This window comes from Elephantulus edwardii, unplaced genomic scaffold (genome assembly GCF_000299155.1).
Source record: "Elephantulus edwardii isolate Elephantulus edwardi_28Jun2011 unplaced genomic scaffold, EleEdw1.0 scaffold00019, whole genome shotgun sequence".
Classification (NCBI taxonomy): domain Eukaryota; kingdom Metazoa; phylum Chordata; class Mammalia; order Macroscelidea; family Macroscelididae; genus Elephantulus; species Elephantulus edwardii.
The window spans coordinates 703,273-714,601 of NW_006399769.1; the positions used below are offsets into that span (position 1 = coordinate 703,273).

At 37.8% G+C, this 11,329-nt stretch overlaps 2 pseudogenes; both read left to right on the forward strand.

The window, feature by feature from the left end:
* The first annotated feature begins 2,416 nt into the window (after positions 1–2,416).
* On the forward strand, positions 2,417–4,197 carry LOC102874520 (annotated as a pseudogene).
* Positions 4,198–4,743: 546 nt separating this feature from the next.
* Positions 4,744–11,329, forward strand: part of LOC102874921 — an 18,275-nt pseudogene continuing 11,689 nt past the window's right edge.

Here is an 11,329-nt window from a genome sequence, read left to right on the forward strand (position 1 = left end):
ATCAAGACAACCATGAGATATCATCTCACTCCAGTAAGACTAGCAAAATTTAACAGAACAGCAAGCAACAAATGCTGGCGAGGTTGTGGAGAGACTGGGAACAGCATTCTTATCAATGTTAGCCATAATGTGCTAAGCTCATACAGGACACCTGCAAGAAATTCTAGTCAGGAAAGCTGATACACGTAACCGTTGTTTCTGTCATTCATTAATACTCACATACACTTGGTTGCCATAAAAAAAGATCTTTCAAATAGCAACAAGGACAATTCAGTTCAGCCTAGATGCCTTAGTGATCTATATATACATATATATATGTATGTGTGTAAGTATGTATGTGTGTGTATATATGTGTATATCTATGAATATATATCTGTATTTATATATATAGTCTTATTCGCTCAGTAGAGACATCAGCGAGACCTATTAAGACTCCTCCTCCAGAGTGGAAAGAGAGAGCCATTGGGCTGCTATTCATTAACACTGAGTAGAACTTGTTTGCTAAATAACCTCACTACTAAATAACAAGTCCCTGATATCTGCATTCTCAGAGAACACAGTACCCTAGAAGTTGTAACTGTAATCTAGCTCGTTGGCTGGCAATGATAGCTTGTCAGGAAAACTGCTTTTTCATTATGTCATGTAGTGATGTAATTAGTCCATAGAATATATTTTGTTAAAACAGCACATGACTTTATTTGTTTCACTTATTTTATTCACCATATTTATATGTGCATCATTCCTTATTTTGTGTATCTCAAAATTTAATAATTTAAATCTACAGTATTAATTTGTTTTGATGTGTGCATACATCAGTTTGTTTACTAATACCTTGGTGTTCTATACCTCTTTGTTAGCTTTGTCAAGGATTTTTTTAAACTAGGATCCACAGTCAACAATGTATTTTACACAGTTACACTTTTATATATTTTTTTTTATTTTACATTGGTTTGGATATAAAATTTTAGCCAATTGTGTTTCATTTATGTACATTGTGTTTCATATATTCTTCCATTCACATTAGGTTACATAGACTATGCTCATACATTGTTTCTTGGAAAATTAATCATACTTGTTCTATGCCTACTATTAGCCTATCTTTGCAGGTCCCTGGTAGATGTTTCCTGATTCCTTCATCCCCCTCTCCCTCCAGCCACCAGGTCTGTGACCTTGTGATTTCCTCCCACTCCCACCTTCAGTCCACTACTCCTTCCCCTTCCTTCTTTGAACATTTATGCACATCTTACTAACTATAGTTATATTTTTACAATAACAGTCTTATGCATTATTTGTCCTCATGAGAGTGAGTTAGTTAACTCAGCATAATGGTCTCCAGCCTCTCCATATTGTATTTCTACAAATTGTTGCTACTGAGTGTTGTGTAGTATTCCATCATGTGACTGAAGATGTATAGTTTCTTTTTTAATATTTCTGATTATTATAATGAGAAACTGATACTCAGATTGAAGATGTGCATATCTTTAAAAAGGGAATTCATTATGTTAAAGTAACTGCCTTGCATCTGGAAAACCTTTGAATTGCCAGGTTTTTTCAACTATCAGTGAATATGATATAAAGGCTGTGTTGGCCCCATTGTTAATTTCTAGGCTAGCAATCTGATTTTGTAAAAAAGAAAAAAAATCAACTTTGGAAAGTCTTTAAAGCAATTCTGTACTGTCGCGAGTTTGCTGTGAGTTATAGCTGATAACAGCAAAGGAATGTGTGTGTGTGTGTGTGTGTGTGTGTGTGTGTGTGTGTAAATAATATTGGACACAGAGGAAAAAATGCTCGTAACTTTCACTTCCCAGTGCAATAAGAGAAGGGGGGGAAATAGGTTAATATAGGTTCTGGATGAAAAATAGAAAATGTCATTAACAGACTTTGTGAACATAATCACAGAAAATTTATTAGGTAGAAAATATGAAAATATACATCTTATCTCTTCCTGTACAAATTGTTGAAGAGATGGGTCGTGTTTCAAATAAAGTGCTGAGTGATGCTGGAGAAAATCCTTAGTGACACCGATTTGGAATCAGATGTGACCATGGGAAAATTTGAGACACAGAGAAAACACAATGAGAAGAAAGCTAAGAAAGAGAAGTCAAAATCTACTAAGACTGAAAATTCAGTAGAAGAGAAAGAAGACACTATTTCTTCCAAAGTTCAAAAGACAAAAAGGAAAGCAGAGCCTTCTGAAATTGAAATAAATTCTTCCAAATTAAAAAAGCTTAAAAAAAAAAGACGAGTGATCTCAAGATGCCAGTATGTCTCCTAAAATCAAAAGTGATAGAAGTAAAAAATATCATTTGAATACCAAGTTAGTTCTTTTAAAATTTTTTAACACTTAAAAAAACAAAAATGAGGAAAATTCAGAAGAACAAATGGGTGCTTTTAATAAAATAATGAGTGAAAGGCAATGAATGGAGAGATAATAGGGAGGAGAACCCAACACAAACTGAAGAATAGACTCCCTCATTCTGAACCTATCAGCTATGAATCCACATGTGAAGACAGTTATAGCAAACTGTAACAGGAAATACCAGTGGAACACGAAGGAGGAGCTTACTCGATCTCCTGTCTCTGAAGTGATTCCTGAACTTCTCAAAACCTGAGGAGTGAACTTTCTGTTTCCTATACAAGTGAGGATGGTTCATCAGGTCTATGGTGGGAAAGACTTCATTGCAGAGGCACACATTAGAATTTGGAAGACATTCTCCTTTGCCATCGCCTTGACTGAGAGACTTCAGGGAGATCTGCAGGAGAGAAAGTGAGGCTACTCTTGCACCATCAAGAGACTCAGCAAATCAAGAAAGCTAACACTTCAGTTATAACATGAAAAACCCCTCTCAGTGTCTTCTTTTTATGGTGGAACACCATACGGAGGTCAATTGAATCATACGCGGAATGGGTTTGACATTCTGGTTGGGACACCACGTGTATCCAAGACCAACTACAGAATGGCAAGTTAGACCTCACCTAACTCAAGCATGGATTTCCTGGATGAAGTTGACCAGATGTTGGATTTGGGTTCTGCCGATCAAGTGAAAGAGATTTTATACGTGGCAGACAAGAAAAACTCAAAACACAATCTCCAATCATAACTCTTTCTGCAACTTGCCTTCAAATACATTGAGTATTTAATATTGCTGAGAAGTACACAAAACCTACCTACAATCAGATAGACCTGATAGGAAAAAAGACTCAGAAAATGGAAATAACCGTGGAGCATATGGTTATCAGGCGTCACTGGACTCAAAGGTAGATGTCATTGAAGATGTTATCTGGGTTTACAGTGGTTATTATGGGCACACCATTATCTTCTGTGAAACCAAGAAGGAAGCTTAGGAGCTGTTCTAGAAAGCAGCCAATAAGCAGTGTTTTTAATTATTAAATGGACACATCCCACAGAAGCAAAGGGAAATCACACTGAAAGGTTTTAAAAATGGTGATCTTGGCATTTTAGTTGCAAAAAAATGTTGCTGTGGTGGATTAGATATCACTGAAGTTGATCTGGTTGAACAAAGCTCTCTGCATAAGGATGTGAAGTCCTACATCCATTGTTCTGAGTGAACAGATAGAGCTGGACAGACAGGAATTTATATCTGCTTTTATCATTTCAAGGAAGAATATTAATTGGCACACATAAAGCAAAAAGGCAAGAGTTAAATTTAAATGAATAAGTTTATCTTCTGCAACAGAAATAATAAAAGCTTCCAACAAAGGTGTCATCAACTATTTGGATTCTGTGTCTCCTAAGCCATAAGTCACTTGAAGCCACCAGTTGATAATGTCATCTATGAGAAGGATCTGTGGAAGCCCTGGCAGAAGCACAAACCCACATTTCAGGAACCAGAGTGGTAGACCAGTGCTGTTTGGTCAGTGTGGAGGTAGGCATTGGGCCATGAACTTAGAATGCTTAATGCCAATTTTAAATATTAGCTACAATTAGAAAGAGCTGAAAGAGCAGCTGGGCAAATATACTGATTCCAAAATGGAGGAAATGATTCTGTAAAAAAATTGGGTGTTTGCTTAATGTCCCTACTGCAGTACTAACAGAAATATAGGGGGAAATGACATGACTCTAGGTGATGGCAGCTCTCTATGGCCACTGAGCTGCCAAAGCTGGAGGGACTTGGAAAAGGATTTCAAGGCTCCAGGGAGCCAAGAGTATGTGGTCAAGGATCCCAGGGCCTGTAAGACGGAAGAAGAATCTTCAGAGGATGACAGGACTGACACAGAAGAGGAGGTTTCAGGGGTTAGCGGCCTAAGGGGGATACACAAACAACCACTCCCAAAACAGAAGCTCAAAGCACAATTTTGGCAAAGCGTTCAGTCTGCAAAGAAGGGATTGGCAATATGGAACTGAACAGTGTTTTCCAGACAGTTAAAAGCACATGTGTTTCCCTAGTCCTCATGTTTCATCATTTATAGCTTGTTATGACTTTGTATCAGGTTATATTTAAAAAAAACTGTATGAATTCTGTAATTGTAATGAATTGTCTGTATATTATAGGACAAAGTCAATGATGTATATATCTATGAATATAAAAAGACATGCATAAAAATCCATGCAAATATGAGTGAGTTCAAGAATTTGAACATTTTGAGTGCAGGTTAATGTTCAAAGTTTGCTGTGTCTTAGACCTTAAGCAGAAGTGAAATTATTTTCCTTTGGGTGATAAAGAATATTCCATCCTTGTCAGCTCCTCAAGGATCCAAACTATCTTTACTTCACAAAGATCGATGCACAAGCCAAAACCTGCACAAATTCAAGGAGCTTTCAGTAAGAAGATACGTCAGCACGTCAGTAAGAGAAATCCTGCCCTTCAAACATCATAACTTTATCATCTATCAAGGCTGACAACTCAATTCATATCTTGTTTTACAACTAGGAATAAAAATAAATGAGAAGGCCTTATTGGAAATGATCCCACTATACATGTAAATTTTCCTTCTGAGAATTTTGTGTATTTAAAGACCTCTCTGGTAGCCTCATGTAAGGAACTTCACTGCCAACCCAAAGATGTGCTGTTTGACTCCACCAGTCACTTCACAGGAGAAAGAAAAGCAATCTTCTCTCAAACAATTTACACTCTCTGAAACCCTGCTCGAGAGGACCCTATGGGTAAATTCCAACTTGATCACACACAACAACAATAAAAACAACATATAACTGCACTAATACACATTACTATAGTTCCTCTTTTAAAACTACTCAACCCTAAAGTAAGGCAACCTGCAATCTACTTATTTTGGTCCCCTCCTCTGCCAACAGAGCTGCATCCTCAGTCAGTTTTTGCCACACTCAGGGTGTGGTTTTAATACTGTGTATTAGGTGGCCGTGTCTTCAGGGTTCAAATTTCTCACCTCCATGTAGCCTGTGTTTGTGGATGTGTCTGTGGTCATGGTGACTCTGCCCTGGAACTTTTGTGCATACCTTGTTCCACCATTACCAGGATAAATGTATCCTATCCACTCTAACCTTCGTCCTGAGGTTTGCTGCACCCAGTGCAAAGTATAGCTTGTGAAAGTGTATCCAGAAGCCTTGCAGGAGGTTTTCACTGATGCTCCAGGCTTGGACATCTCAGGTCCAGACTGCCCAATTGTACCTGGGAGTGGACACCTATTGATAACACAAGAGTTAAAAGAAATTCCTTCTGAATATTGACAATCTCTCCTCCTCCCAAGGACTATGAACCCTCTGACCTGTAGCTGCAGTGATGAAGAAGATGATTCTCCAGCTCCAGTCCATGGTAAGATAGCTGTGATCTCAAGGCTTCGGGGGTGGAGGTGAGGGTGCTGGTCGTGGGGTGTTCTTCTTGGGGCACAGACATATCTATATTTAACCTTGTAGACCTTCATTTATTTGCATATTCATAAAAGAATATGTCAAGATTTAAACTAAGAGAAGAATGTTTACTTTAAAATTATTTAAATAACACCGCACAGTAATGCCAAGAATGCAAGTCACAGCTGATTGATGACATCAGTTCTATTTGAGGTCATGGGTTGCTGACAAGTTCCTGAATTAATATGTGTGGAGATCCTTTCTCACTGAGGAACACAGAAAATGGCTGGGAAAAGAGAATACAGAATAAATGTGTTATTGCTCCGATACTTATTTATGTCTAGATGTAAGGCATAAGCAACGGTTAGAGTTAAAAAATTCTGATTTGTTATTGGATAGAATAACATCCCAGTGGATCTTTTAGAATGAATTATTACTGTTGTTAGGTGTCGTTGAGTCAAGTTCATCCTATAGTGAGTGATATGGACAACAGACCTTTACTCTGTCCTATCCTGTGTCATTCTTGCACTTTCTGACACATTAGAGCCCATTATGACAGTTATCATGTCAAATGCAACTGACCAAGGCTCTTCCTTTCCTTCACCAAACCTCTACCTTTCTAAGCATTGTGTTCCTCTCTAAGAACCAGCCTTTCTTAGCAATACAACCAAAGTACGTGAGGCAAAGCCTTATCTTCTTTGCCTCCAAAGAGCACTCTGGCTGCACCCTCTCCAAGACATATTTGCAGGTTCTTTTGGTCATCCATAAGATGTTCAGCACTCTTCTCCAATATCACAGTTTAAAAGCTTCAATTTTTCTTCTGTCATCCTTATTCTTTGTCCAGCTCTCAGGTGCATAACAAGTAATCAGAAAGATCATAACCTGAATCAGGCACACCTTCATCCTCAACATGGCATCCCTAATTGCAGATGTTCCCATCTCCTGATTTCCTGACTGCTAGTACAAAGGAAAAGAAAAGACAAATTGCATTGGAAACATAGGCCTCTATGATACCAAACAATTACATTCTGGAGATGATAAAAAAACAAACAAACAAACAAAAAAACTAGGCTGCTCCTTGGAGGCTAGGATTTTGAAGGTGCATCTGACATACTTTGGGCATGTTGTAAAGAGGGACCAGTTTTTAGAGAGTGACACCATGCTTGGAAGGTTGCAAGAACATGGCAAGAGGGAAGATCCTGGATGAGATTAATTGACTCAAGGACTAGGGTAGTAAGGATAGGTGTGCCGGAGACAGTGAAATTGGCTCAAATTAGAGCAGGGTTGAGAGGTTTTGTACATAGGATCGCTATGAGTCAAGCCAATTAGAAGGCACATAGAAACAACAACAACAGAACCAAGGGTATTGATTATAGATTCAAATAAGATGTGAAATTGTTGACAGTTTCAATCTTTTCTTCACCAACCATGATGTTGTCTATCAGTCTAGTGGTAAAAATCTTTGTTTTCTTGACATTGAGATACAATCCATACTAAAAGCTGTATTGTTTGGTCTTCTGCTCAAAGTGCTTGAAGTCCTCCTCACTTTTCGCAAGGAAGGTCGTGTCATCTACATAATGCAGGTTATTAATGAGACTCCCTCTGATCCTGATGCCCTCTTCATAGAGTTGAGCTTCTTGAATAATTTGCTTAGCATACAAATTGAATAGGTATGGGAAAAGACTACAACCCTGACACCCAACCTTCTTAATTTTAAACCATGCTCTGTTCTCTTGCTCTGTTCTCATAACTACCTCCAATTAAGGTTTAGGTTTCTCATGAACACAATTAAATGGTCTGAGATTCCCATTCCTTTCAATGTCAGCCATAAGTAGGTCATTTTTGTTTTGTTTCATTTTTTAAATTTATTTTATATTTATTTACTTACACGTTTTGTATGCACTATCCATCACAGTATTATTATTCCCACTGTGTTTCATGCAATCATTCTCATTCATTATGTTTTGTAAAATTAATCACCATTAAACCATGACCATGATTACTCTGTCTTTTCAGGTCCTCACCAGATCTTTTCTATTTCCTTTAATTTGTAAAAGTAAAAAGATAACAGCAAAACATGTATTAGGATCCAAGGGGAGAAGGAGTGGGAGCAGAGGGGTGAGGACGTGTAGAGGTGAAATCACAGAGGTCTTTTTTTTAAGATTGGACAGATTTCAGGTTTCAGCAGTCGGACAAAAAATACGTATTTGCTGAATAAGCGTAGTTTTTAATCCCTTAATTTGCTAAAATACACACTTCCCAGAAAAAAAGTTGTCTCTGAGCATCGAAAACGTAAGTAGGTTGTTGTTGTAATTGTTGTTGTTGTTATGTGCCATCAAGTCTCTTGCGACTCATAGCGACCCTATGAACAACACCCAAAACTCTGCTCTGTCCTGTGCCAATCGCACCGTCTGCAATACACCCATTCCGATTATCCTAATCACTGAATCAATCCACCTCATAGAGGTCCTTCCCCTCCTGCACTGTCCCTCCACCCTCCCAAGCATGATGTCCCTCTCCAAGGACCAGTCTCTCCTTACAAAAAGTCCAAAGTATGTTAGACGGAGCCTCAAAATCCTTGCCTCCAAGGAGCCACGCAGTTTGACCCTTTCCAGGATGAATCTGTTTTCTTAGCAGTCCATGGTATTCTCAATACTCTTCTCCAGCACCACAGCTCAAAGGCATCAATTCTCCTTCTGTCCTCCTTAGTCATTGTTCAACTCTCTGGTGCATAACAAGATATAGCAAAGACCATAGCCTGTGGGTTAGACTCCATAATCTTTTTTATAACCAAGGAAAAAGAAAATTATTTAAGTTACAATGACATTCTTCAATGGACAGATATAGATTGTCCAGTATTTATCTATACTCCAGTTCCACTAGGCCTTAAAATTCTTTCGTTTTTTTTAATTCAAGTAAATACTTCCTACATAATTTAGATAGTAGGCCAAAGTTCTTAGGAATTCACTGAGCATCTTGACAAGCAAAAGAAAATCATACATGTTCAGATGTGTTGGGTTTTTTTTTAATCTGTATACAGAGGTAATGTGGGATATATATGGGCTGTACCCACAGAACAAGTTTTTGTCCTAAAAGTTACCACATAAAAGAGAAGATTATGTTGAGCCCCAGGAAGAAATCCAGACCCTACAGGAAACACCCTTCAACCCTTCAGTTTGTCTTTTGGCCACCATGTGCTCTGTCCGAACTGAGCTCCCCCTGGTGGCTGCTCACTACTTTGCAAGGGAGTCCTTTCCTGAGCTCCAGCTCTGGTTGTGCACCTATGGGGAGCCTCATCTATAGTCTTGCTCTTGTAAATGACAGTAGCACAAGGCTCCATAATGCTAACTTCTAAGAGGAATCAGTGTTGTCATTATGTCTTTATGTAGGTGTTTCCTAATAGCTGACTGTAAAATTTGGTGCGCCGTTGTTTAGAATATGACCACAAAACTCAAAAGAGCTAAAAAAAAAAAAAAAGGAAATGAAAAACACTCAATTCCTTGTGTCAAATATTTAATCATCAAATACCATTCATGTGCATAAATGATCTGAAAGAACAGGATATTACTACACAGGAAAGAGGTCACTCAGTGAGGTAAATCATGGCAGAAAAGCCAGCTTTGCATGTAGAATCAACATTCACACTTTGATCATTCAAGAGAAAATTCCAGAGTGGAAGCAACCCAAATGCCCAACAGCAAAAGAATGGATAGAAAAACTATGGTGCGTTCACAATGGAGTATTATGCAACAGTGAAAAATAACAAATGCTTAAGGCATTACACAGCATGGGAGAGTCTGAAGGACATATGCTCAGTGAAATACTCCAGTCTATAACATCACTGTAATAAAATACGGCAGATAAGGGTAGGATGGGCAGAGAATGGGGAGAGAGTGGATAGATAATGAACACTGTAGTAGAACAGATTATGGGAAGAAATATTCTAAAGGAAAATGTGAATAAACATTAAATATATGACAACATTCAGGAAAAAGGTTTGCACTGCTGGATGAGTCAGGTGAGGAGACGAAAGCGTGCATCAAAAGGGGAGAATAAAAAAGAAAAATGAAGGTTCTAAAAGAATCCAGGTATAATCATGAAAGAGAGAAAGGAGAGAGAGAGAGAGAGAGAGAGAGAGAGAGAGAGAGAGAGAGACATTCCGTTTTAACGGTCAAACATCAGATGTAGATACATTAATTTCTTATTTCTCTGAAAAGAGCTCCATAGTCACGTCACTTTGCAAAACAGAAGCAGTTACATACATTGTGATTGTTTTATGGGTTTATCACATTCACCATCCTAGCCTTTAAGAAGGAACCTGGTTGCTCTAAGACACACTTCTTTGCTGTTGTGGGAGTTAACGGAAAATACAGTATTCTTCTCTAACAAAATGCAATGGAATCATTTTTTCTTTTGTTATCCTTCTTTATTTTCCAACTTTCAGATGTGTAGGAAGTAACTGAGAAAAAAACATGTCCTGGATCAGATGCACCTTCGTCTTTACGATGACATGTTTGCTATTTAGAAGTTGGAGAGATCCTTGACAGCTACATTTCCCAATGCAACACATAATTTTGATTTCTACACTGTTGTTACCACAAATTTTGATAATGAATCCAACCAAGTATGCTAACATTCTTGACAACTTCTTTTCTCCACATCCGTGATGCTGCCTACTTGTCCTGTGCTGAGGATCTTTGTTTTCTTGATATTCAAATATAATCCATAATGAAGGTTGTAGTCTTTCATTTTCACAGAAAGTGCTTCAAGTCTCCTTTATTCAAGCAAAGTTGGCATCTCTATATAACACAGGTTGTTGATGGGACTTCCTTCAGTAGTGATGCACCTACTTAATGTTGTCCAGCTTCTCATCGTATAAGTTAAATATGCACAGTTTATAATTTGGAAAAAGGTTACAACTTTTCCTGATTTTAAACCATGCAGTGTTACTTTATTAGATTCCTACAACTGCTTCTCAGTTTATATTTAGAATTTGCATGAACATAAATGTCTTGGGATTCCACATTTAATCAATGTTATACTTACTTTGCTATTATCCACAGAGTATAAATAAAGTCAGACTAAAAAGGAGTTGTGCCCAAATACTTCTGGCAATAAAGAGTACTAAGAATAATAAAATAAATACTTTATACAGGGCTTCTGATATTTGCATCTCATGCAAAATGTTGAAAGTGCTGTTCCCGATACAGATCAGAAAGAAATAGCATGACAACCCTATCAACAGGATTGAAGACACCTTCATTAACTATTGAAGAAACAAGTACTAAGGAATCACGTGACAATTGGGAGATTCTTTTCCTCTCAGACTCAAAGAAAATCGCAACGATAAGCAAGTGTAGAGTAAAATTTATATATATATGAAAAGGGGAGGGAAAATGGAGTTGCTTTCATAGTTAAAAAAGTCATTGCTACATCCATCTTGAAGTACAATATTATCAGTGACAGGATAATATCTATACGCATACAAGGAAGTCCAGTGAATACCACTATCATTCAAATATATGCACCAACAACCAGAGC